This window comes from Lolium rigidum, chromosome 4 (genome assembly GCF_022539505.1).
Source record: "Lolium rigidum isolate FL_2022 chromosome 4, APGP_CSIRO_Lrig_0.1, whole genome shotgun sequence".
NCBI classification, from domain to species: domain Eukaryota; kingdom Viridiplantae; phylum Streptophyta; class Magnoliopsida; order Poales; family Poaceae; genus Lolium; species Lolium rigidum.
In genome coordinates this window covers 17,586,357-17,614,159 of record NC_061511.1, presented here as the reverse complement: position 1 = coordinate 17,614,159, position 27,803 = coordinate 17,586,357, and the positions used below count along the sequence as shown (strand labels likewise).

Genomic DNA, 27,803 nt, shown 5'->3' with positions numbered 1-27,803 from the left:
CCAGAGCTCTGCAGTGGCCGCATCATGTGAATCACCGGCAGTTTGGCGTCCCACACCGCGGAGCTTCCCAAGAGGGTCATGAGGATAACCAGGAGCGTGCTGCGGCAAATGCTTGGGTGCAATTCGTGCCCCAAAATTTTTCTCAGGTCCACGCCAGTGTTGCTAGCTTGGCGGCCCTGCCGCGCAGATTGCGCTGGGTGCTCTTCCTGGCTCAGTCCTGGCCCTTGTGGACGATTAGAAATAAACTATCTATTGAAAGAAAATGTATTAAACACCCAACTGATGTATCATCTTCTTGCAGTTGTGGAGCTTAAGAGCCAATGCCAGGGACAAAGAAGGATTGACTGGATGACAAGTGAGCTTAGGAAGCTATACTCATCGTTGAGAGCAAGCGCTACAAGCACCTAGTCCTTTCAGTCTGTTGGATGGGGAGACCGACCCCTGCCTCTTCCTTTTTCTTGTGCTAGTGTTTTATCTTTGTGTTAGTTTCTTTTGGATAAGTTGTATGCCGCAGCATTGTAAGACAGTATACCTGACCTTCCGGACATTATTAATTTAAAATCGGGCCCTCATGCATTTTATCTAAAAAAAAGGATGACCAGGAGCTTAGCCGATAATGCCGTTGCCACTTTACTGTATTGACATTCATCTTTAGCCATCTTCTCGCTCACCAATGTGTGCATGTATATTGGAGGTATGAACTGGCAGTAAAGAAAAATCAAGTATTTCCGTCAACACCACAGCCAGAAATTCTCTTACAGTCACCTTATCTTCTGTGACTGAGGAAATATATTCAGTAAATTATAAGTTACGGTTTAGATTACCACCAAATCATTAACCTACCAATGGTGGTATGCGTGTATGTATATGCTTCATACATGCTGGTATTCTGAAAGTAATATGAAGCATATTTGCACTATAAATATTTATGAGGTTTAGTTGGCATATACCTAATGGAAAGAGACATAGTCCACAGAACAACATTATGAAATTATCCTGTTTATTTGAAAGTGAGAGGGCGTTAAACAACATTTCTGGGTTGTAACCTAGTAGTGTTTCAATGCTTAGAGGATAAGTATTACAGAACAACATTATAAAATTATCCTGTTTATTAGAAAGTGTCTAGAAGTACTCTGTGTCTTTTCTCTATATATACTTGTTAATTCCGGATTTTTCTTCTCATATCAAATTACTAGAGTTTCTTGATGGTTCATCAAATTACTACAGTTTCTTGATGTGATTCTCCACTCTAGTGTAGCTCATAATCTAGCTAAGGTTGCCTATGAGTCGAGTAATAGTTTTCTGTTGGGATGGTAGTCCACCCGATTTTATCTTAGGTGATGTAATTCGAGATGTAACACTGTTATCTTCTGAATAAAAGGCTGGACAGGCAACCTTCAAAAAAATTGTATCTACTTTCTCCGTCTAACAAAGGATGTCTTAGCTTTGTCAAAATTTGAATGTATCTATACACTAAATCACGTCTAGATACATCTAAATTTAGAAAAAGTTGAGTCATCCTTTGTTAGACGGAGGGAGTACTCTTAGTGAGCCCACCACACTACCATCATGATCATTATCTCCATCACCACCACCACCACCATCAGCACCAACAACAACAACTCGGCCGGCCTTTATCAAATTACTCGATGACCCATACCATTTACATTAACCTGTATAAAGTGAGGGATTTTTTTTATAAAGGGTGCTTTTATTTACTCAAACATCACATCTAGCAGATGTAACGAGCTCCTCTGTTTTAGGTCTTGCAAAGTTAGGATGTTACAGTACCCTAGCTTATTGGGTTCTTAACTGTAATTACAACCAAGAATCGGTTTGTGTGCATCTCTAGTCATTTATGCCAACACGACTATATTGTTGATGTCTAAAGTGTATTGTTGCATGGGGCAGAAGCATACAAAAAGATATCCTATGGCGATACCACGGAAATGACTTAAGAGACCATCATTAGTCATTTCCAACTTACTACTCCTCAGAGAGTAGATTTTCATTATTTCCAAGCCATATTCAAGGACGCGATCACAAACAAACAACCAATACAACAACAAAGACTAGTGGATTCCATATTCGAGCAAGCGATCACACAAAAACATATACTTTACAACAACAAAGACCAGACCATGGATCTTAGGATTAATAGACCATCCCAGTGTATAAATCCACGCATTATTTCACAACCTCTTGATGTAGCTTGTCACATCTACCCAGGGCATGCAACCCTTAACACATGCTTTATCAAATTACATGATGGAAAGACCCTTTTCATTAACCTGTATAAAACAATGGACAAACAAGACTAACATTAGATTAATTATTGTTCTCTCTGCCCCAGAATATCTTATGTGATATACAAAACCAAATTAATGCAAATTTATGAATCATTGGATATGAATATTTGACTATTAACTTTTTAATAGTATACTCCTACAACTAGAGGACTAAAACACATTAGTGTGAAAAAAAAGAAAAAATGTGAGTGTATTTTTTTCAATTAGTTACCAAATATTGAAAAGGGTTTTGCTATAATATTTTGGGATATTTCTACACTGGGATAGTCAATGAATCATAAAATCCATGGTTTAGTCTTTGTACATAACGCCATAGTCTTATTTTTACTATACCAAGAAAACAAAGGCAACTAATAAATTTCACGATTAATTATGTGGAAAACCTCTCGTATGTGGTGCCTATTTTTCTATGACTGCATGCAACATCTGAATTAATAAGCACCATGGGACAAGGAAGAAATGTAACCAGAAGAGATAGTGGCCTTGTATAGCTGCAAATTGTATTTTTTTAGTAGTGGCCCCGTATTCAGAAAGAGGGAGCATGTACTATGAGAGATAAATCAACTATGGTAATAATGAAATAATACAATTTTATGGTAATATATATTTATTGTTCCATTTCAATTTAACACTAAGATGAATCATCAATAAGCCTGTAAAACTCCGGAAGCTTTGACTACCTATGATTGTAAACTCATTTAGACTCCTGGGAAGCATGTACATGTTGCTCTCTCTTCACATAGACTACCTTTATTATGCAGTATTAGATAATATGAATAAATTAGTCAAAAGTCTGGTATTATATAAAGTTGACAATTCTAGCTGTTGAAATATACCTTTATTATGCCATTATAGATGCTTGGGAATCATGTAACTAAATTGAAATATAAACTAGTCGAGTTTTCTATAAACATAAAAGAAACTCTAGCTGTTGAATTTAAGAGGGACAGCGAAGAATCACATCTTGTATATAGCAAACTCTTAACACATGCATGTGTGACATAGATAATCTAATTTTAATTTATGCACATCCGCCTTCTCACACGTTCTACTTACCGTTGGCGGGGTGTAGAATGCCTGTATATCTAGCTGTCTATAATTCTCAACGGCCGAGCCCAAGCCTGTGAGTATTTTGTGCTTGATGACGCCGTGTGCCGATGCCAGTTCTCCAGTCCCACCACCAACAACCCACTGGCCCTCGAAGCCGGTGATCCCCGTTACATGTAATGTTGACCCATTGAACCTGTTTTACATGCGCAATTTATTAAATATCATGTATATGCAGCATCAAACATATATATACATACATATGCACATATAAGTATTGCCGAGCAAACTGAGAACTCCAATCAAGCTCTACAAAATGGTTGGCAAGAAGTTTACGTACCTAGGCCCCTCAAACACCAAGCTGAAAGTGGTGTACCAGGAAGCAGTACCAGCTTGGCCAGCCTGCACATGCAGGCCTCTCGCATGAGCAACCACAACAGCGTTGGGATCGGGTGCAACAAGCACTGCCCAATTGTTCACGGCGATCATGCCAAAGCTAGTTGTTGCTGGGGCCGTTGAGTTAACTACTATATCTTGGTTCTGGTTTGGTCCACTGCCAACTTGGCGCAGGTACCAGGTCTCATCTATCTTGGCTTCACAATAAGTGGGACATGACAAGGATGGACTGACCATGGCTAGGATGAAACTGGAGATGAGTAGCAGGGGCAGAACATTTTGAGGACTACTTTCCATGTCTATGGGAAGGAAAAGCTTGAGGGGCAGAGGATCCGTACTCAAATCCTGACTTACTTTCTTGCCTACTTTCTTTTGGATGTGCTGTGAGAGATACGTGAATGCAGGGGTTCCATTTATAGGCATCTCGATCATATAGTGTCCGGCCGTAACCGTTAAATATGCTTGACGACCGGCCGGTGTTCGTCATTTTCTTTTAGGTTATGGTGTACTTCTGGCCTGATGGCCTTTGAAGCAACGATTGTACCAAATTATTTGTTCCATGCAATGCAATCAGGACTACAGAAGGATAAGTACTAACGCTAATCAGGAACGAAAATTATGTCGCCAGTTGCAACCTACTGTTTTTGTCTTTTCCGGCATGACAGCGGCACCTTGATAAACCTATCCTGAGACCAGGAATATAACTCGTCATTTTGTAATTCTTTTTTCACATCTGGCATCTCGAGGAAGGATATTCTTGTGTTGTTCAGCTTCGCGTTTTCCCTTCATCATCCCGCACAAATGAAAATAACAATTAATGGTACTTGGTACGTATAGCCTCCCTGCATAGTCAAACAGCTATGCCCGCCGGCACTGACCTAACAATTATGAAGCTGCTGCTGGTTCAAGCTTCTTTTTCTTTTTTACCGTAGTCAGACTAATAAAAGAGGAGCTTGAAACCATTGTTAAGAGTTGCATATATTTTTTGTCGCTAAACAGTTCTTATATATATAACTTCTGGTCCCTTGTCTTTTTCACGTATATATGCTGTATCTCTTGTCATATTAAATCAGATAGATTTTTTCGCCCGTTTCAAAAAAAAAGATAGATTTTTTTCGCGAAAACGCAAAAGACTTGCGTTTCGATGCATTGATAGATAAAGAAGGTTAAATATGTACATGCCCAAAAGAGGGACAAACACCCCGCGGTACAACTCGACCCAAGAAAAGAGAGATCCTAGTCTAGGGGAGGAGTTGGCGGACACCCCGGTTCCCGCGTCTGCCCATTGCCGCGCCTCGGTCCTGATGTCGTTGAACAAGGAAGGCACCGAAGGCTGTGTGTTGTCGAAGATCACAACATTCCGATATTTCCAGATCCACCACGCCGTGAGCATGATTATCGACGAGGTACCTTTGCGCAGCTGGCGAGGGGTAGTCCGCACCACCAGCAACCACCACTCCGTGAAGTCGCCCTCCGAAGGAGGCCCCGAGGTGGATCGAATCCACGAGAGGACCTCGTACCAGACCGTCCTGGAGAATGGGCATCCGGTGAGTAGATGCGTCATGGTCTCCTCAGACTGATGACATAATGGGCATCTGGGCGAATGTTGAAGGCCCCAACGCGCCAGCCTCTCACCCGTCCAACACCTATCAAGGCACGCTAGCCAGATGAAGAATTTCATCCTCGGAGGTGCCCAGGATCTCCAGTTTAGCTCCCAAGATGCTGAGGTGATCGCCCCCTGGAAAAGGCCGGGCCTCATAGCAGGAATGGGAGGTGTACTGGCCATTTGTCGTCCAAATCTAGGTCATCTTGTCTTATTCCGCCGATAGCTGGAACTCCCTTAGCCTGCCCCATAGCTGTACATACTGCCACAGTGCGAGAGCGCTAGGTGCTCCAGCTATGTCCGAGATCCAAGTGCGATCTAGCAGCGCCTCGCGTACCGTACGCACCTTCCTGCGTCGTTTAGGTACCAGCGCATACACCTCCGGCGCCGTCTCCTTGATGGATCTGCCGTCCACCCATCGGTCCTCCCAGAAGAGGACAGACTCTCCATTGCCCACCACCATCGAAGTGGATGCCGCAAAGATGTCCAACTTCGCCTTCGAGAACTGCATGTCCACCCCACGCCATGGTCGCAGGGGGTCCGTGCGCATCCTCCAAAGCCAACACACCCTAAGGCTGATGGCCATTCGTGTGAGGTCTGGGATTCCGAGCCCACCTAGGTTAAGCGGCCAACACACCTGAGCCCAGTTCACGTGGCAGTTACCTCCGTTGGCCTCTGCCCTGCCCACCCATAGAAACCCTCGCAAGATCTTATTGACCTGCTTAGGCGTCTTCTTGTTCAGGCCCATCAGCTAGTGTAGCGGGATCGCCGCAAGCACAACGCGTATCAGCGCCAAGAGCCCTGCACGCGGCATCATAGATTCACGCCACGTCGGCAGCTTGTCAGCTAGTCTGTCCAAGAGCGGCTGGAATGACACCGCCGTCAGTCGCCTGGTGGACAGAGGGATACCTAGGTACTTCACCGGAAAAGGCGCTAGCTGGCAGTCCATGAGTTCCGCAGCGCCCTCGGCTTCCTCGTCGGAACATGCAATGGGGGACACCGAGCACTTAGCGAAGTTGGTGCGTAGGCCGGAGGCTTGTCCGAAGAGCTCCAGGATGCCTCGAACCGCACGCAGCTCCGTCTCATCCGGGTGACAAAATATCACCACATCATCCGCGTATAGGGACACGGATGTCACAAGGTCCCACCGCGCCAATCGTCGCAGCATACCCAACTTGGCTGCCTTGGCTAGCACCTTGTTGAGCGAGTTCATCACCAGGACAAACAGCGATGGCGATAGGGGATCGCCCTGTCTCAGTCCCCTCCGATGCCAAATCGGGGGGCCTGGCTCGTCATTGAGCTTCACCCGAGTACTGGTTGTGGCGAGCAGTAAGGAGACAAGCTCCCGGAATCTCGGACCGAACCTGATCTTCAGGAGAACGTCCATAAGGAATCCCCAGGATACCGAGTCGAAAGCACGAGCTATATCCAGCTTAAGATCACCCTCGGCTCCTTTCCCCGCTACAGGAATTTGGCTGTCTACTGGACCAACATGAAGTTTTCATGGATGCACCGTTTGCGAATGAAGGCGCATTGGTTGCGATCCACCAGCGACTCCATCCGGGGGGCCAGTCTAGTAGCCAGGGTTTTCGCCACCAGTTTGGAGAAAATGTGGATTAGACTTGTCGGCCTGTAGTCACCTAGCGCCATAGCTTCCGGGCGCTTGGGCAGCAGAACTAGCAAGGCTTGGTTGAGGCCTTGAAATCCGCGCCCACACATCGTGTATAGCTTGTCATGAAGTCAGCCTTGACCATGCAAGAACTCAGCCGTGAACCCATCAGGCCCGGGGGTCCTTGCCCGATGGCAGATGCCTGATTACCTCCTAGACCTCGTCCTCAGTGAACGCCACCTCGAGCTCGGAGAGGTCCTCTAAGGCCGTGCCCATAAAGTCCAAGTCCAACGAGTGCGTCCGCTCCACCGAGCTGCCAAGCAGGCCCTCAAAGTGTGCGAAGGTAGCTTCAGTCATGGCCGCATGGTCCGAGACAACCGCGCCATTCACCCGCAAGTTGTGGATCATGTTCTTCTGGCGCCTATAGGCCGCATGCTGGTGGAAGAAGGCCACGTTGGCGTCCCCCTCCCTCAGCCATGCAATCTTTGCCCGCTGGCGTGCCATCGTCCGTTCTACGGAAGCCAGCCCTAGGTAGGCTCGCTTAAGGTGCGCTCGGAGTCGACGCTCATCAAGGGAGAGCTGTCGGGATTCCATGGCGATGTCAAGCCTCAGCACCACCTCCCGCGCTATCATGAGCTGCAGTTTGACGCATCTGACATTCTTATCGCTCCAGCTCATGAGGCTGTGTGCTGTGAGTTTCATCTTAGCAGTGAGCCTCCTGAAGGGATCTGTGTCCCCCTGGACCACCTCCCAGGCGCTCTGAACCACCTTGTTGAACCCATCTAGTTTAAGCCAGAATCGCTCGAACTGGAACCTCTTCCGTCCTGATGACTGTATGGTACAGTCAAGGAGGAGGGGGCAATGATCCGCCACAACCGTCGCCAAGCAGCGCAAGGTGCAGCTATGGAGTTCCTCCCATGCCACCGTGACAAACACCCGGTCGAGCCAAACTAGGGTGGGAGTCTCGCACTCGTTTGACCAAGTGTAGCGTCGGCCATGCAGGTAGATCTCCTTAAGCTCGCAGTCATTCAGGAAGCGGCGAAATCTGCCCATCATCCTACGATTTAGGTTACCGCTGTTTTTGTCCTCAGCCTGATAGATCATGTTGAAGTCCCCACAGAGGGTCCATGGGCCTTGGTGGATCCCGCGGATATCGCGTAGTTCATCCAGGAAGGCGATCTTGTCAGCCTCCGCCTGTGGCCCATAAACACAGGTCAACCACCACCATGGTTCCCCTCCCAAGGGTGCCACCCTTGCAGTGATGCTGTTAGCACCTATGTGGGCGCTGTCAAGCTACACCACCCTGCTCATCCAAGCCACAATCACGTCACCCCGAGTATCAGACGCAGGAAAGCAGAAATAAGCATCAAAATTCGCGCCCAACGCTTCCATAACAATGGCAGGGGTTACAGTCGATAGTTTTGTCTCCTGGAGACAGACGATAGATGCACCTGTGGTACCTACAACACTCCTAACACCCGTACGTCTTGCGCGATCATTTAGGCCTCACACATTGGCCACCATAATCTTAGGTCCGTATAACATTGGAACGACCATACAACACCCGAGCAATCAGATAAATTTTGTTCATTACCTACTCCGGTATTTTTATTTATCCGACATGTGATAGCTAGGGATACATGTAGGGTACATCTGAGCGTCTTTGTCAAAAGTGACTGCCACTTCATGACGAATCCAACCGAGTAAACGATGAAGTGATTCGTAGGACACGAATCCATCCTTAGACTGAATCCCTTCCTTCATTGCGAAGCTCGTTCATCTGCATGTCTTCTTAGATGCTGCTTAAGAGTTTCCCTTCTAGGCGTCCTTGGATCCCTTCATATGCTTCTCGAGCTTCTGAAGGTATGTCAGGGTGGACCGCTGCATCATTGAGGTTGTTCCCACTTCCCACTACCAGTCTTTCAACCGTGATGAAGTTTGTGGAGACCATAGAGATGAGGCGTAGGAGCTGAGGAGATCTTGTCAGGGATAATAACAAAACAGTGGTAGTTCAGACCCCCTGGATGGACGATGAGTGTATTTTCACTCATTCTTGAACCATTGTCACAATTATATTGTCTAATACACTCCCCTTTCTTCCTCTGAAAGAAATAACCGAAGTTCTAGGTTCATCCTAAGTCAAACTATCTTAAGTTTGACAAAGTTTGTAGAAAAATACGACTACACCAGAGATAAGAGATTGATAGATGAGATCGAGATAGATTGATTGCCCATCCCAAGCGTTTCAAGTTCAACTTCATAACGCAACTGTCATATTTTATTTCTGCATATTATTAAAGATCATGAATGGATGCAAGTCAGTCCTAGTGGTAACCCTCCCGTGTCGCCACCGCATGGCGGCCGTGGGGGAACCCTACCGCAGCCGCAACCCTCTCCACCTCCCCTCCCTCGCCGCCGCCAGGGGCGCGGTCAGGCAAAGCCTGGCCGGCGGTGGCGACGGGGATTTCCTCGTACTCTCGCGTGCGGGGGTCGGGCGCGGGTCGCCCTCCTCGGGCCAGGGCGCGGCCCTATCGTCGGGGACCTCGGTGGCGGCGCCTGGCCTCGGCTCGGCGGCGGCATGACGAAGGACGAGGCAGTGGTGTGCCCTGCCGGCGGCGGAGGGACGGGTAGGGGCGGGCTGCAGGGGGAAACCCTAGGTCCTCTTCTCCTCGCCTCTCGGCGGCCGGTGGTGGAGGGCTAGCTCTCGGTTGCGGCAGGGCCCAGGCGTGTGCGGTGTCTCCGGACTACGCGATCTGCGCTTGGTGTCTCCAGCGGCAGCCTTGGCCGGCCTGGGATGGTTGCCGGCGTGGGGGTGCGACCTGAATAAAGGCGGCGGCCATAGGATTCCAACTTGCGTCAAGATGATGATTTGTTGGAGGTGTGTCCCCATTGATCTGGCTAGAGTGACGGGTTCCGGAAGGCACTGTCGGCGATCTTCCATGGGCGATTCACACCTGGAGACTGCTTGATCGCGTGGAATTCGGTAGTGCACACCCGTGTTACTCTGGCTGTTTGGTTTCAGAGGAAGCGCTTCGAACCTCTGCTGGTTGTTAATAGCATGGGGCATGTTCTCGTTTTATGGTGCTGGTAGAGAATATCGTGAAGGCCGAGATCTGAGAACTAGCAATGGAGGTTCCAATCTTTGGGGCGAGGAGGAGTTGTCTTGGTGTTTCATGACTTGGAGCAGCGGCATGCAAGTGGAAGCGACTACACAGGAGAAGACCAAAGTCTTACCTTTCAGGATGAAAATCCAAGGTCTAGCCTTAATTGGTTGTGTGTGGCAATGACCTTGTTGAAAGCATTGTTTTGAGAGCGAAGACCTTCTTCAGGGTGAAAACCCAGATCTTTGACCGGACGACGACATCGCTTGTGAATTGTTCCCTTCTTGAAGGCGCCGCTTTTGAAGAACTTGGACTTATGGTGTTGTTTTGGTGGTGTTAGTGCTGCTATTTCAAGCATTAAACCACCGTAGCGGGATTTTTCTGTAATTCTTCTATCTTTTTTTGGCTGGGTGCATCCGTAATGCCGCTAGGGAAATGTGTTGTTGCAGAGGCTGGGTGTAATTTGTACCTCCGATAATAATGTATGCTCTTTGTAAAAAAAAAAAAATTTAAAGATCATGAATTCATGATAGATCATAATATACCAAGCCTACGGTACATGAATTAATGCAAGCACTATCGATCAACCTGTACGCCGCACGAGCATTTGCAGATTGGTCAATAATTAGCAAGTTAGTTGCATGAGCATTTGCAAAATGTTAATGCATACCCAAAGTCATGCTCCTGTAGTAGGGGAGGCTGGAGAGGATGGTCTCCTCGACGTCGAACATCCAAGCCTCATTGCCTCCGCCGCCAAGCTTCAGGCCTTGGGTGCAGGGGCGGCACGTAGTGGAGCCCATACCGAGCCTTGCCCAGTCTTCTCACTCAAATTTCTTCAGGATTCGGTAAAAAAATGGCCCACTACCATTAATTCGCCCAGTCTTTAGATGTGTTGGCCCATCCTTAGTATTTCTCCACGCTGTGCCACTGCTTGGGTGCAGGCGATGTCCTCGTCGATGACGAACTTTGAGGCTTGGAGTTGGCGTGGTAGTGGCCTCCCTCATGAACTTCCTGGCGTACTGCTCGCAGTTGGCCGGGACGGTTCTCCAGTCGAGCCGGTTGTTCGTCTCCATGGCCAGTCGCCAAATGTCACACGGCGATTCCGCGTGCAGAGTCAGGATACAGCCGGAGCTCTGCAGTGGCCGCATCATGTGAATCACCGGCATTTTGGCGTCCCACGCCGCGGAGGTTCCCAAGAGGGTCATGAGGATAACCAGGAGCGTGTTGCAGGAGCCTGCGGCAAATGCTTGGGTGCATTTGGTGCCCCGGATTTTTTCTCAGGTCCACGCCAGTGTTGCTAGCTTGGCGGCCCTGCCGTGCAGATTGCTCTGCCTGCTCTTCCTGGCTCAGGGCCTAGTGGACGATTAGAAATAAACTATCTATTGAAAGAAAATGTATTAAACACCCAACTGATGTATCATTTTCTTGCAGTTGTGGAGCTTAAGAGCCAATGCCAGGGACAAAGAAGGATTGACTGGATGACAAGTGAGCTTAGGGAGCTATACTCATCCTTGAGAGCAAGCGCTACAAGCACCTAGTCCTTTCGGTCTGTTGGATGGGGAGGCCGACCCCTGCCTCTTCCTTTTTCTTGTGCTAGTGTTTTATCTTTGTGTTAGTTTCTTTTGGATAAGTTGTATGCCGCAACATTGTAAGACAGTATTCCTGACCTTCTGGACTTTATTAATTTAAAGTTGGGCCCTCATGCATTTTATCTTAAAAAAGGATGACCAGGAGCTTAGCCGATAATGCCATTGCCACTTTACTGTATTGACATTCATCTTTAGCCATCTTCTCGCTCACCAATGTGTGCATGTATATTGGAGGTATGAACTGGCAGTAAATAAAAATCAAGTATTTCCATCAACACCACAGCCAGAAATTCTCTTACAGTCACCTTATCTTCTGTGGCGGAGGAAATATGTTCAGTAAATTATAAGTTACGGTTTAGATTACCACCAGATCATTAACCTACCAATGGTGGTATGCGTGTACGTATATGCTTCATACATGTTGGTTTTCTGAAAGTAATATGAAGCATCTTTTGCACTATAAATATTTATGAAGTTTAGTTGGCATATACCTAATGGAAAGAGATATAGTCCACAGAACAACTTTATGAAATTATCCTGTTTATTTTGAAATAGTGTCTAGGAGGAACTAGACACTATTGATATAGTAGAAGCGGGACTTGGCGTGACAATTCCATAAAATCGTCCCTGTAAGGAATCGACTCCTGGTCGTTGGGGTGTGCCACTGCGACTCCAACCACTGGGCTATGCCCACGTCGTCAAGAATGAAACAGTGTCTAGGAGGAACTAGAACACTACTGATATACTAGAAGCGGGACTTGGCGTGACAATTCCAGTAATTCGCCCCTAACAGGAATCGAACCCTGGTCGTTAGGGTGCGTCGCTGCGACCCCAACCACTAGGCTAAGCCTACGTCGTCCAAATGAAACAGTGTCTAGGAGGAACTAGAACACTATTGATATAGTAGAAGCGGGACTTGGCGTGACAATTCCAGTAATTCGTTCCTGACAGGAATCGAACCCTGGTCGTTAGGGTGCGCCACTGCGACCGAGAGGGACTTAAACAACATTTCTGGGTTGTAACCTAGTAGTGTTTCAATGCTTAGAGGATAATTATTACAGAATAACATTATGAAATCATCCTATTTATTAGAAAGTGTCTAGAAGTACTCTATGTTTTTTCTCTATATATACTTGTTAATTCCGGATTTTTCTTCTCATATCAAATTACTAGAGTTTCTTGATGGTTCATCAAATTACTACAGTTTCTTGCTGTGATTCTCCACTCTAGTGTAAAACTGACAAGTGCTTTTACCGAGCCCAGTTAAAAACATTAGGTGTTTGTTCAGTTGGTGCTTCCGGAGGACTAGAAGCATCACAAGCTAAAGCATGAGGCCCAATAAACAGGGTCTTCGAATAACAAACAGTGCCTGAACTAGCTGGTTTTTACTATAACTGTATATTTCTGTTGTGTATACTAAGGTACTTAGGTACTTAGAAGGCATTATACTCTCATAAATTTACCGTGTTACTACTTACTAATTGCTTCACCTGTGCATACAAATTTTGGACTTGCTTTATTTTAAATTTAACATTACAGATCAGTCTACTTGAAAGACAACTTCAGCACAGAATTAAAGCATTCTGCAGTTCTCGTTCTCCTGAGCATTGGCAAAAAAATCAACCTCCAAAAAAACTGAGCTCAGAAAGCTCTTGGCATTCGTCTCTCATGGAACACTAGGACAGATCGGACATTTTAAGGATCCCGTGGCACACGGAAGGCCCTTTTCGTGTGATGTGTGATCGAACGTTGACCACCGAAAAAGCCTAACGTTTGTTGGCCCGCTTAGTGAGAAGATAGCACACGGTTACTAGAGAAGAAAATGTATGCGCTATAACGCAAACGATTGGTCTTGCGCAAGTCGTGTGTGTACTATTTACCTTTACAAACTCGTTCTTTCAGTTAAATAGTGTGTGATTTTTTCGCGCTTCTTTTGCCTTTTTCGCAAATTTTTCCTGCCGTTTAGTTGGCTTCCTGCCACCACTGGCTCATCTATAAATTCAGAGAGGGCCACCGGTAGCTTATACCTGCAAAAATGAATCAAAATACTTGAGGAACAATGGGTCACCGGTGTAGGTATGTGTCCAGACGCTCAGAGCGAGGATGGAGGCGGCGCTAGCGGCTCCGCTTTCTGTCTCTCTGCCAAGAAGTAACCAAGTAGAGCAAAGATGGAGGCGTTGTCGGCTCCGCTTTTCGCCTCTCCGCCTAGCCATTCATGTGTTGTTCATGTCCTCCTCATGCCTGGTGAAGGCGCGTCACCGGTGTCCGACCGTAGTATCGTGTCGTCGTTGGATAACGAAGAGTCGTTGGACGTCTTCATCGCACCGTCGAGCCATGACGAATACCATGTGCGTCCCGTGGATGTCTATGAGGCTCTGCCCGACGAGCGCTCCTAGGCATACATGTTATACCGTGCGAGATAAAAACACACGTCTAGGAAGGGCGCCTTAGGATCTGCTGCTGCCTCGGGCTCTGACAAAGGCGTCAGTGCTGACAATGACATTTAGTTTATTTACTTACTAGATTTTCTATGTGTACTATGGGCGAAAAAAATCGTATATGAAAGTGTTTACTGCACACGATTAGTAACAACAAACTATGTGTGCCTAGCCAAATGGCATAGTCGAAATCAGACATCACACGGGGTTTTGTTCCAACAAAACCGTGTGCGATGTGCACATCTAGGCTTTAAATAGCGACCCCTTCCTTCTGCCTTGTCAGTAATTTCTAGACGTTACTTTGGGTCATATGCTTTAGCACCCCTGCCACCGACAAAACCGGTCAAGCCGGCTCGTCCTCGCCCTCCTTCACGGACGAACCCCTCCTCGCGCTCCACCTCGGCTAGTTCCGTAAGGTTTACGATATTATTTTTTAGGCATATTTACCTTATATTTATAGCATGCTTATACTATATGAATGGATCTATCTATAGATTGTAAGTCCTGTTTGTATCACGGATCTACTCTAAGCATAGTTGGATGTTCATATCACAGATCTACCAATCTAGGCACTTGCCTGTTTTAGCACAGATCTACTCTATAATGGATCTTAGCTTTTGTTCGATCTATATGTTCTATTGTCTAAGCTAGGTAGATCTATAGTTAACTACTTTTATGTATCTGTTTCACGTTATTAACTTGAGCTATGTTCTTATAATAGGAACCATACTTTGGTGACAATACATAATAGTTGGACAGCCTCGGCTTTGCACAATAACCTATGAGTAAGAAGACAAATTATTTGAAATTGCATCTATTTAATTTTAACTTTTCTATGCTTATGCCTACCTCCAATGATTCTTTTCTACAGTTTTCCGGTATTGTGTCATGAATCTAGCAACACGGAGCGTGAGAGTGCACGTATATGGCGTGGCGATGCAGAGTGTGAGTATTGTGCTCAATCTCCTCCTCCACCAGCTGGCAGAGACACAATAAATAGAAGGTGCCAGCAGAATCGGGATGGAGGAGCTGCATCATTGCAAGAGGCACTATTTATACAATCTCATTCTTATAGTCGGGTGTAGTGCAATTATACTTGGGCGCTCATTCAATGATTATAAATAAGGGACCAAGCGGTCGAGGAGTAAAGGTTAGGTCCATTTTAGAGGAGTCAAACGAAAATTTTACTCCTCTTACCGGTTTATCGGCTAGAGATACCCTAATACATTGTCATTTTTACCCCGAACAAATAAAACCTTTGAACGAGTTCATACTTCCACAATTAAAATTTACTAAATAAAACATCAAGAAACCAAATTTTTTTGGCTGCTTCTTATCAACAAGATAATTAATAACCTTCAGCTCACATGAATCAACAACGTTCAAACTGACATTGATGATGGAACAAACAATTCACGAATTTGATATTCCTCAAAAAACAAGGAGAACCAAAACATTCTTAGGTTGATGTTGATCAATCTGGTTCCATGGAATATAAAATAGTGCTCCGCAGGCTTAGCATATATATGCTATTCTTCCATGTGCACCTCTTCCAGGAATCCATAACGCCGTTCACTCTCTAGCTGGGACCATGGGATGTTGGTGCAGTAGTTCATGAGTATCTGAACCATGGAGGGAGTGACCAGTTTACCATAGAAGCCAATAAATTGGATCAAATCATTGACGATCCTCTCCTCCTTTTCAGTCTTGAGGTCATACATGTAGATGCCATCGGGTTGTCCATCATGTTGGCCTCTACCAAGGTAAAATATACAGTTGCCGTTAATGGAAGGGATCTTATTGGCATCGACAGACACACACCTTTCACCAAGGAAGAGAGCACCGCTACCAATCCTTGTTATTGGCTCGAGCACCTTCTTTTCAAAGTTTACCTTGTAGACGTCCATGCCGCGTTCTGGGTGTTTGCGACTAACGACAAGCAACATCTCCCCGGCAGATTGGACAAAGTAGAAACGAAAGTACTTTTCCCAGGAACGAGGGGTGATGCTGCTGCTCAGGAGATCATCGACCTTGTCATCCCTGATGCCCGAGATGTCGCGTGCCTTGTCCAGTGGGTTGTACTTTACCTCGGCGAAGTGCTCGTCGTCTGGCTTGGCCGAGTACGCCATACCATATATCGGGTGCTCTAGGACTAGAGTCGGAGCAGTGCCAGCCACCCGCAGATGGGCAACGGTGTGGAGAAGGAAATTGGGCATGGGCGCCTTGAAGGTGATGCAGGATGCCGTGAGAGGATTGACGATGAGCACGGTGTGTGGAGAGCTCCTGCTTGCGAGGACAAGGAGGCCACCGGTGCTGGTGATGAGGTAGTAGTTGGCGAGATCGGGAAGATCTCTATGGAGGAACCGTCCCGTGGCGGTGTTGAGGAAGAGACGGCCATGGCGGCCCCTCGGGAGCTCCTCGTCCAGCATGACCCACTCCCGGAGGAGGAAGCGGGGATCTGCCGGGTGCTTCTTGGGGTCGACCATGGCGGCACGCCAGCTGCGGCAGACGGCACGCATGGCGATGTAGTAGTCGACGTCGCCCTTGGCGAGGAAGCTGTTCCCGATGCCGATGACGAGGTCGGCGAGGAGCAAAGACCAGATGACCTCGAGCGTGGAGGTACGTGGTTTGATCCATCGATCCATGGCGGTGGTACGTGGGTTGATTTCTTGGGTGGTAGCTAGGATGTTCATCTTCGATCGGGGTATTTAAAGATGGACGAACCACGTATGATAAATACGAAGGCATGTGTGTGGAAGCGTTGTGTTTTGCTTCTGCCAAGCTGGAAACCCTCGCGTCCAACGGCTATGGGGTTTGGCGTGGAGATTTCTTTCTAGTTTTGGAAGTGAGACGCGGTTTTGACAGTCAGCAGTCAGCACTAGTTTGTCTGTGTTTCTTACCATGTTTGACACTCTCAGGTGTGAGACTGTATTTCCTACTATATTTTACACTATCGCAAATCCGTTGTGTAAAACCAACGGAGATTCCACTGTGTAAATTCATGAAGAAGGACGTTTGTGTCTCATGAAACTTGTCGAAGATTTGATTAAATTTAGATGTATCTATATTTTAAAAAAATGAAGACAAAAACTTTGACTTATTCATTAATAGAAGAAGGTGCCCAAATTTTTAGGGGAAACTGGGCAAAAATCGATACAAACAGGCCCAAGCCCACCCAACAACTCAATAGGGTCACGCCCACCCTTGCCGACGACACATCGGATACCACAAACGTACACCGACCACACAAATACAAGCAAGGGCGAACCGCTCCGCAAAACTAGCTAGTCTCTCACCGTTGTCGAAGAGGACAAGCCGCATCTGCTATAGGAGGAGAATTTTCGGGCCGCTCCCATAAAGGTGAAGAAACCTGCCTCCACAAGTCTATGCGACAGAAGTGGTGCCCAATACACGTCGACCAACATTGAGAGTCACCTCGTCGCCCACACGACGCATGGTCAAACACCCTCAAAGTTGCCGAACACTCAGAGCCGCCGCCCCGACATTCCGCTGCTCCGACATGCCCTACGCGGTCAACCATGAGAACACCCTCAAAGTTGCCGAACACTCAGAGCCGCCGCCCCGACATTCCGCTGCTCCGACATGCCCTACGCGGTCAACCATGAGAACCACCTTCCGGGGCCGCCTCCCCGACGTACCACCACTTGCTCTTGAGCTGCAATGCTGCACAAACCAACAACCCTGTAGCCCAACTACACAGGGCAGTCGGCCGCAGACCACGACCATCACACCAACTCATCTGGGGCCGCTGCCTGATGTCCCACAAGTATAGGGGGTGTATCGTAGTACTTTCGATAAATAAGAGTGTCGAACCAAACGAGGAGCAGAAGGTGTTGATAAGCAGTTTCGATGAAGGATTCACTGTAAATGCTCACAGACAAGTTTTCAGGGGGTTTTGATATAGCAGATAAATAAAGTACAAGTAAGTAAAATGCTAGAGTAATAATTGCAGCGAGTGGCCCAATCCTTTTTAGCACAAAGGACAAGCCGGTTTGTTTACTTATAATGACCAAACGTTCTTGAGGACACACGGGAATTTAGTCTAGTGCTTTCGCTTCATATAGTTGATTAATCTTCATTGTTTTGATAAGTGTTGTGTTGGTGAACCTATGCTAATGCACCGCCCTTCCTAGGACTAATACATACTTGTGCTTAAACCCCTTGCAAGCATCCGCAAATACAAGAAAGTAATTAAGATAAATCTAACCACAGCCTTAAACTCTGAGATCCTGCTATCCCTCCTGCATCGATATACCAACGGGGGTTCAGGTTGATGTCACTCCGGCAACCCCACAATTAGCAAACGAATACAAGATGCATTCCCCTAGGCCCATAAAGGTGAAGTATCATGTAGTCGATGTTTATATGACACCACTAGAAGAATAACACCACAACTTAAATATCAAACCATTAAATATTACTCAACATAGTTCACTACTAACATTTAGACTTCACTCATGTCCTCAAGAACTAAACGAACTACTCACGAGACATCATATGGAACATGATCAGAGGTGATATGGTGATGGATAACAATCTGAACATAAACCTTCATCCAATGGTTTCACTCAATAGCATCAATAACAAGGACTAATCAACACCGAGAGAGTTTCCCTATGAAATAATCAAGATTCAACCCAAGATGTTACAGCGGAGACGAGGTGTAGCGGTGGAGATGGCGGTGTCGATGGTGGAGATGATGATGATGATGATCCCAATGAAGTCCAGCTCGATGACGGTGACGATGGCGATGATTTCCCCCTCCGGGAAGGAATTTCCCCGGCAGATTCCTGCCCGCCGGAGAGCTCTTTTCTCTCTGGTGTTTTTCCGCCCCGCAGAGGCGGCTGTGTCTATTCTCGATGCCTCACACTACCTTAGGGTTCTCGGGAGATGAAATACGCGAAGGGGAGATGGCCGAGGGGGGTCGTGGGCCCCCTCCCCACATGGCGGCGCGGCCAGGGTGGAGCCCGTGCCGGCCTATGGGGGGGGGGGGGCCATGGCGGCCCTCCTCGGCCTCCCCTTTTGGCTGGCTCCGTCATCTGGAAAAATAAGAACTTCAGTGTATTTTCCGTCAATTGTTGATCTTCAGAAATATTGTATCCTGACGGTGCTTTTTCCAGCAGAATTCTTACTCCGGTGAATAATTCTCCAATAATCATGAAACATGCAAAATAGGTGAAATAGCATAAGTATCATCTCCTAATATGAAATATATCAATGAATAACAGTAAATTATGATATAAAATAGTGATGCAAAATGGACGTATCACTGCCCAACATAAAGTTCGATCTTCCCATCTAGGACGCGTCGACCGAGCCGACAATGCCACCGCACTAGCCGCACAACATTGCCACCCAAGCCATGACGAGCGGTGACCCAACCTCATAGGGCCACCACACGTGATGATTCCCGAGGCCGCCGCCTTGGCGCACAAGCACAATCTCTCGGGTCCGCCACCCCGACGTCCACCACCTCGTCCACAAGCGAGATCAACCAAGCAACCACATACTGACTCTCCAAGGTGATGCCTCCAACGATGTAGTGGCGTATCCATCACCATCGCTCGCTTTGGCAAATCAAATGTAGGGATTTCTCCCGAAGAGCCACAACCCCACGAGAGCGAGAAACGGAGTTCAACAACAACGCCTCTAGGAAGGTAAACGATGTCAGGGCACCACCGCCGCAATGGGGTGAAAGTCCGGGTAGATCGGCAGCACCAAACAACACCTAGATCACCGAAGCATGTACCAATCAGGGGGAGCGAGAGGAACTCGCTCCACGGACGTCCGCCAAGCTCCACCTTGTGATTCACCGGCTCCAGCACCTCCCGCCGCAACAAGAGTAAACACACCTTAATGTCTACTCTAGATACGTTTTAATAAATTCTATACAACTTTCGTGGACGGAAGAGTATATAGCTGCGTTAATAAGTTTGGACCCGAGCTGTCTAAAGAGAATCATACACGGAGTCGCAGACTCGCAGTGCGATACACGGAATATACCTGTAGTGTTGCATCTAAAGGTGGTCACGTACATGCATCACAACTAGAACATTATATGTAGTTGAACACTATATGTAGTGCCCAGTGGCTGTTAAATTTTCCATCAATTATCTTTGTACATGTAAAACCCATGCACGCAAGCCTGCAGTTTTTTTATTTTGCGAAAAAAGCATAAAAGCCTATATTATCTGAAACCAGCCCTTACAAGAACATTCTTACAAAAAGAAATAGACCACACCACGTTGAAAAGTTCAGCACCATCTTCAGCTCATGCATCCCTCGATGGCGCGCCGTGAGCAAAGCTCGATGCCGCTTATGGGCCTCCAACGTAGCAAAGCTCGTGTTGGAGAAATCTTGAAAAAACCCAGGCACTCGTAGAAGCCGCGGCCGAGATGTCGTCGACGTAGACCAGAAGATGCCGGCGACCACGATCTCGAGAGATCGCCGTCCTGGAGAAGCTAGTACCGATAAGAGCCGGGAGATAATCCCATCTCCGGCCAGACGGAGATGGGAGACATACCAAACTCGTAATTTCCCCAACAAAGCCGTACCTGGCTGAGCTTCATTAGGTGGAGGCGGAACTTGAGGACACCAATACATTGCGACATCATCCCCTCCACTGAATGTCGTCACCGTAGACACAACTTTTACACGCCAGACCTAATGACGGACGATTGACTCCAAACTTTAACCCGTCGATGCTCCTCCATAAAAGAACCTCAATTCGGGGCAGGTTGAAGGACCTTTATTCTCGTCACCGCCGATGCTCCTACATCAAAGACGAAGAACTCGAACATCCTACGGAAACCGTTCATCCGATCCGAGGTTCCCCCACCCTCCGATGGTAGCGCCGGCAGCCGAAGGTAGCTAGATCGCTTTCCAATGGCCTCTCTCATGAGAGCCCCGGAAAAAACGGTTCGGTATTTGACAGTTCGGTGCAATGACTACACATGCTTGTAGTTGTATGCAGTGGCGGAGGTTCAGGGCCTGAACCTCCGCCCTATCCTAGCAATTTGTCGAAATATCCTTCAGTACATGGCCCAACTACCAAGCAGATCTGGGACTAAACTTAAACTCTTCGCCCAAAGACAGATAAAGGCCCAAGCTCTATTAGTGGTTTTATGTTTACCGACTGTCTTTCTGTGTGCGGCTTATTAGAGCTCGAGCTATACTGACCTATCGTGAAAAGATAAAAGCTCGATTTGATAATTTCAAAACTTTTTCGATTTTTCTAAATATAGCCAATGATGTGTGTACATGTTTGTAAAATCTCAATAAAAAATACTTTATATTTTATGCTATATAAAATTGACAAAAATTTGGATCTATATATGAGTGAGCGCATTGACTACATCAAAGGGTTTTTTCAGATGTTTTTGGAACTTTTAAATACCAATTTTATTCTTTTCAAAAGATAAACATGATACACGTAGCCTGAACTTAAAAAGAAAGAATTTATGCTATCTTTACTACTTCTTTCGTCTGGAAATAAGTGACTCGATTTTTTTTTTGAAAGGTGTTATGTATTGATTAAAACTCGTTCACATTACAATCACATATTACTTGTTCCTGTTGTGAAATATATATGTGGATTGCCTAACTCTTACCATCAGTTCGGACTTTTGGTTCAGGTGGCTAGTGCATGAAGCTTAGCATGGTATCAGAGCCCCAGGTCTTGAGTTCAAATCCTGGCTTTCACATGGTTTTCGCAATTAAGCCTAAAAATTGTTGCTGCCCCCCCTCTTTAGCCAACGTTGATGCCCTTTTTCGGTGTGCTCTTCTTCTTTCACGTGTTGACTTTCTCTTCTCCCGTCACACGCAAGTGGCTAGTGCATAAAGCTTAGCGGTTGGAACAGAATCATGCAAGACTCCACTACTCAACACATGTCTACTAAAAGCTGCTACCTTGTGAGCTGCAATTTTACCAGTTCTTTGGACTTTTAAAAATTTAAGAGCCACCTTGATCGCTTCATCCACAATAAAACAAGCCCGCGTTCGGTCAATGTAACGGTTGGTGAAGCTGTCGATCACATATGTGGCTGAATATATGCGAATTTAGACAAATTCGAGTCACCTATTTACATACAGCGGGGGGGAGGGGGGGGGGGGGAGGCGAAGGGGAAAAATTATACTCGTCCGCTCTGTTGACGAGTATAAATAAGAAACCGAGTGATTGAGGAGTAATTTTTACTTCTCAAACCGGTTTGAGGTTTCAGTTAAGCATGGTTTAGATGAGTATACAAGGTTTTAACGGATCGGCTAGAGAGGCCCTAATGCATTGTTATTTTTGCACAATTCGGAAATAGTTCTTAGAAACAACGTGAAACCAAACATTTTAAGGCTGACACATCAACAAGCTAATTAACAGCCTTCAGCTCACATGAATCCATAAATTTCAAACTTATATAGATAATGGAATAAATAAACTCATGAATACGGGATTAATAAAAAAAGGAGAATCGAAACATTTTGAGGTTGACAAATGGTTTCGTTGGTATTCCCCACCGTGCAGAGCTCGTAGGGTCAGTGTTGTCCCTTGACAGCGGAGCTCAGGGTACTAGCAGCGGAGCTCTGGCATGTACTCCTCGTTAGGCGTACTCCTCCTCGAGGCACTCGCGGTCCTTTCTGTCCTCCCGCAGGTCATGCGGAAGCCACACGAGGGTCGACCGGCCCCAAGTCCAGCCATTCGGGCCGCTGAAGGAGAAATTTAGTTGCGCATCTGAACGTGGAGGCACATCGACTATATGTCGTACGCCTTTGGCATATTTGCCGCCGACTGAAAGGTTGATATCCAAAAAAATAAACAATTGTGGGTGGTGCGGTCCGTGATCTATGGCACCCGCACCCCAACGTCCGTTGATGCACGCCAAGGTACTCCCTCTCTGGCAGCGGCAGGTCGCGGTGCCGCCGCGAGGCCAAGCCGGCGCGGGAGGAGCCGCCGGAACCTCGAAAGGCGTTGCCACGGCACAGCTGCGCTCGGCCTGATTCACCCTCCAAATCGACCGAGGGGGCCAACGACAGGAGGATCTGGCCATCTAGGGCGTCAAGTGAGAGAAGAGCGGCATAATGTTAAAATTATATTCGGGCGCTCATTTGACGATTATAAACAAGGGACCGAGTGGTCAAGCTAAATCTAACTGGTTTTAAGGGATACGCTAATGCTTTGTCATTTTTGCCCCAAGTACTCAAACAATTGAACGAATTCATACTTCCACAATTCAATTCAAATATACTAATAGAACGACAAGAAACGTAACATTTTCAGGCTGACGCTGATCAACAAGCTAATTAACAACCTCTTGAGCTCACAACAATCAACAACGTTCAAACTGATGACATATATAGATGATGGAACGAACAACTCACGAATTCGGAATTAATTAAAAAACAAGGCACGAAACAGTTTTAGGCCGACAGCTGCTCAATCTGGTGCCATGGCATATGAAATAGTGCTCCGGCCGGAGGCGCACCATATATATATTATTCTTCGATGTGCTCCTCTTCCAAGAATCCATAACGTCGTTCCCTCTCTAGCTGAGACCATGCGATGTTGGTGCAGTAGTTCATGAGTATCTGAACCATGGAGGGAGTGACCGGTTTACCATACAATCCGATAAACTGGATAAAATCATTGGCGATCCTCTCCTCTGTTTCAGTCTTGAGGTCATACATGTAGATGCCATCGGGTTGTCCATCATGCTGGCCTCTACCAAGGTAAAAGACACAGTTGCCGTCAATGGAAGGGAGCTTATCAGCATGGACATACACGCACCTTTCACCAAGGAAGAGAGCACCGCTACCAATCCTTGTTGTTGGCTCGATCACCTTCTTTTCAAAGTTCACCTTGAAGATGTCCATGCCGCGGTCTGGGTGTTTACGACTAAGGATAAGCAACATCTCCCCGGCAGATTGGACAAAGTAGAAACGGAAGTATTTTTCCCAGGAACGAGGGGTCATGATGCTGCTCACGAGATCATCGACCTTGTCATCCCTGATGCCGGAGATATTGTGTGCCTTGTCCAGCGGGTTGTACTTTACCTCAGCGAAGTGCTCGTCGTCTGGCTTGGCCGAGTACGCCTTACGGTATGTCGGGTGCTCTAGGACTAGAGTCGGTGCAGTGCCAGCCACCCGCAGATGGGCAACAGTGTGGAGAAGGAAATCGGGCATGGGCACCTTGAACGTGATGCAGGATACCGTGAGAGGGTTGACGACGAGGACGGTGTGTGGAGAGCTCCTTCTTGCGAGGACGAGGAGGCCGCCGCTACTGGTGATGAGGTAGTAGTTGGCGAGCTCGGGAAGATCTCTATGGAGGAACCGTCCCGTGGTGGTGTTGAGGAAGAGACGGCCGAAGGGGGCGGTTTTACGGCCCCTCGGGAGCTCCTCGTCCAGCATGACCCACTCCCGGAGGAGGAAGCGGGGATCTTCTGGGTGCTTCTTGGGGTTGACCATGGCGTCACGCCAGCTGCGGCAGACGGCACGCATGGCCATGTAGTAGTCGACGTCGCCGGTGGCGAGGAAGCGGTTCCCGATTCCCATGACGCAGTCGGCGAGGAGCAAAGACCATATGACCTCCACCGCGGAGGTACGTGGTTTGATCCTTCGTTCCATGGCGGGTCGTACTTGGGTTGATTACTAGGGTGGTAGACTGGTAACTCAGGCATGTGCATCTTCGGCCAGGCTATTTAGGGATGGTACGAACGCATAGTGTGTGTGTAAGCGTTGTGTTTTGGTTCCGCCAAAGCTGGAAACCCTCACACGTCCAACGGCTATTTGGTTTGGCTTGCTGTTTTCATTCTTGATTTGGAAGTGACACACGGTTTGGCAGTCACCACTAATTTATCCATGTTTCCTACCATATTTGACATTCTCACGCGAGATTGTGTTTCCTACCGGCATATATATTTCACTATATCGCATGTGCATTGTGTAAAACCAACCGAGATTCTGTTGTGTAAACGGATGAAGGAGAACGTTGTGCCCAGCGAGAGTTCCAAACCACTACATAAGCATTGTTATTGGGCGCTTGGTAGTGACGACGGCTCGAGCGGGGACAGGTGCAACAGAGAGAAATCACAGTGGAAGCTACTTCTCTGCCTACTCTGATTCCGGTTGTCCACTTTCTCATCTTTTCAATCCGATATTTATTTTTCTTCTTATTCAATTAAGTACTGTACCGATTCCCTTCTTCGTGCTAAAATTGCAGCGACGTTATTTTTCAACTGGATTGATCACCTGGCCCGAGGTGTATTAGGCAGTTCGATCGCACAAACCTCTTATTATATCCCAGGTAAGAAGCTCGTTCCTGCATCATTTTTTAAGTCCGTCTAACTGTTCGTTGCGCGGCATACTCATACTCCCCAGCATCAAATATTCAAATGTAAACATCAAATGTTTTGGCGCACGGTAATGGGGATGGGTCATACTTCCAAAGATCCAGTTCCGTACCAATAGCTCTGGTTTGTGCCTAATTCCATCGATCTGTTACATCGTCGTTTTGTTAGCATCTTCCACGAGTGTTTTGGCGCACGGGACTGGGACAGTAGTGATTATTTTTCTCTAGGTTGTGGGACAGAGGCAACATCTTCTTCAGCAGAAAATCTTACATGCATCGTGTGTATTAAATCTTGTATACACAAGTATGTTTTGTGAGATGGATGATCTAATAATATGCACGATAATGGGTGTTGATATTTTTTTCCTTGGGTAGTTTTGTACCATAGTACCGTAGAAAACCGTTGTTAATTAACATGGACGTGGCTAAGAGAAAACGAGTTTCTAAATCACTGAGATGGCTATATGCTTCCGCATCACTCTCTCTGACAATACTTGCTAGGGTAACACAAAGGCTTCATCTTTTTTTCAGATGAAAGGCTTCATCTCTTACTAATACTATCGTTTGCATACAAGAATGTACATGGCTGATGTTCCAGCTGACCTGCTCGACATGTCTATAATAAAAGAAACCTTTTTATTCAGGCGGGGGTTTTCTGATTCTGCATTTAAATTTACAAAATATAAAGTCCTAAAATGTAATGCAATACTGTGTTAAGTTATTCAGAATGTTCATAATAAATAAGTTTTTGACTTCTGAAAGAGGTTAGTCTTTACTTTACTGGTTGTGTATTTTTACTTTACCTTGCATGGTATTATACAATAATTCATTCTAATTTATTGTTATTTACTTAGGGTTTGTAATTAATGTATGTTCTTGTTCTTGGACATAGCCAATAGCTGCTAGGCTTGGTTAGCCAATGATTGTCGCCCATGACAATTATTTGTACTTGTTCTTGGATTATTTAGTTTAGGTTTCTGGGCTTTCCTGATTCTGCTTTCTCAAATGCAATGTGATACCATTCCTTGTTAGAAATTATGTGCTTTTCTAATATATTTTTTAGTTATTACGATTGTTCCTAGTAATGAATACAATTGTTTTATATAGGGAAATGGAACAAGTAGAGTGTCATGTTTGTGCTCAACCAATCGACAACTGTGGTCTTTCTAACAGGCGTGTGTCATTATTCAAGATCATCATGCCATCAAACTATGAAGAATTCGTGGTATGTAATCTTGATCATCAATTTAGTTTGATATTTTGTTCGTGTTCCTCCATATAACTTCATTACCTTTTCATGTACTATGCTAATTTCTGCTATTCTTTGCTTTCATGTTTTCTCACGCAGTTCCTACTTCAGAAACATCTGAACAAGTACATAGAAAAGTGGTTGCATGCTATGGGTGGAGGTCATAGGTTTGAGTTTTACCTTGAGAAGAAGGAAATTGCCACTACTATGTATGGACCATTTTGGTCATACATTCTGATGGCACACACCATTGTTGTCAATGACGTTATCACCTTTAAACTACCCGCATTAGATGACAATGATGTTGAGATTGATGAAAAAGAAGCTAAAGGTATGGAATACGAAGTAGAGATTGATGAAGATGTTTTCGAAGTAACTGTTGCCGACACTAAACCATTCCACAATATGCCTGGTATGTGTTGTTTCAAATTTATTCTACTATAGTTCTGTGTATCTTATTTCGTTTAATTAGTTAACAGTAAAACACGTCTAGTTAGGAGCAATCACAGCGCTTTCCGACTCTAAACCGTCTGATTTACTCATTTGTCGGTTCAGATCACTTCGTTGACGAAAACAGCACCTGGCGACATTCTCAGCGGCAGCCCGCTTGTTCCGGCTGGGCCAGCATTAAAGGGCTGCTACTCTGAGTACCGAGTTGGGCGCACTCTGATGAAATGGGCCGTAATAAAGCGCCTGATATTTCTCGTGCATCTTTTACTGTCCACTTGATATTTCCCAGACCTAGCCCAGTGTCGGCCTCTCTGCGTGACTGGGCCTAGTGGTGGTGGAATCAAGACGAAGATGCCCAGTCGTTCTTCCCCGCTTCCGTTACTCTGTTATAATGGTGCGTAGCCGGCGGCGGTGGAAACTCCACTGTTTCCCTTCAGTTCCTATTGCTGGGAGTGGGATGCGTTACTCCATGTTTACCTCCTCGGCTGCTAACCTCCTCTATATAGGGTGTGTGTCCTTATTTTTTCTCTCTTTCATCTAGCCTTCACTACTCCATCCTTCGGTGGTCATGCTTGTTGGTTTCTTCCCTAGCCAAGGTTTGGTTTTACGTTTGACCTCCGCCTCCCGTTCATCAGCAATTTTTAAACATTTTACCG

The 27,803-nt window shown here is 46.4% G+C and overlaps 1 long non-coding RNA gene across 1 annotated transcript; it reads right to left on the bottom strand.

Annotated features, from left to right (window-relative positions):
* Positions 1–2,123: 2,123 nt before the first annotated feature.
* LOC124706500 lies at positions 2,124–3,794 on the bottom strand. The gene is made up of 3 exons (XR_007004430.1): positions 3,697–3,794; positions 3,366–3,552; positions 2,124–2,291 (listed from the first exon to the last, which is right to left on the bottom strand). It is a non-coding gene; the product is annotated as an uncharacterized LOC124706500 (long non-coding RNA).
* Between the last annotated feature and the right edge of the window lie 24,009 nt (positions 3,795–27,803).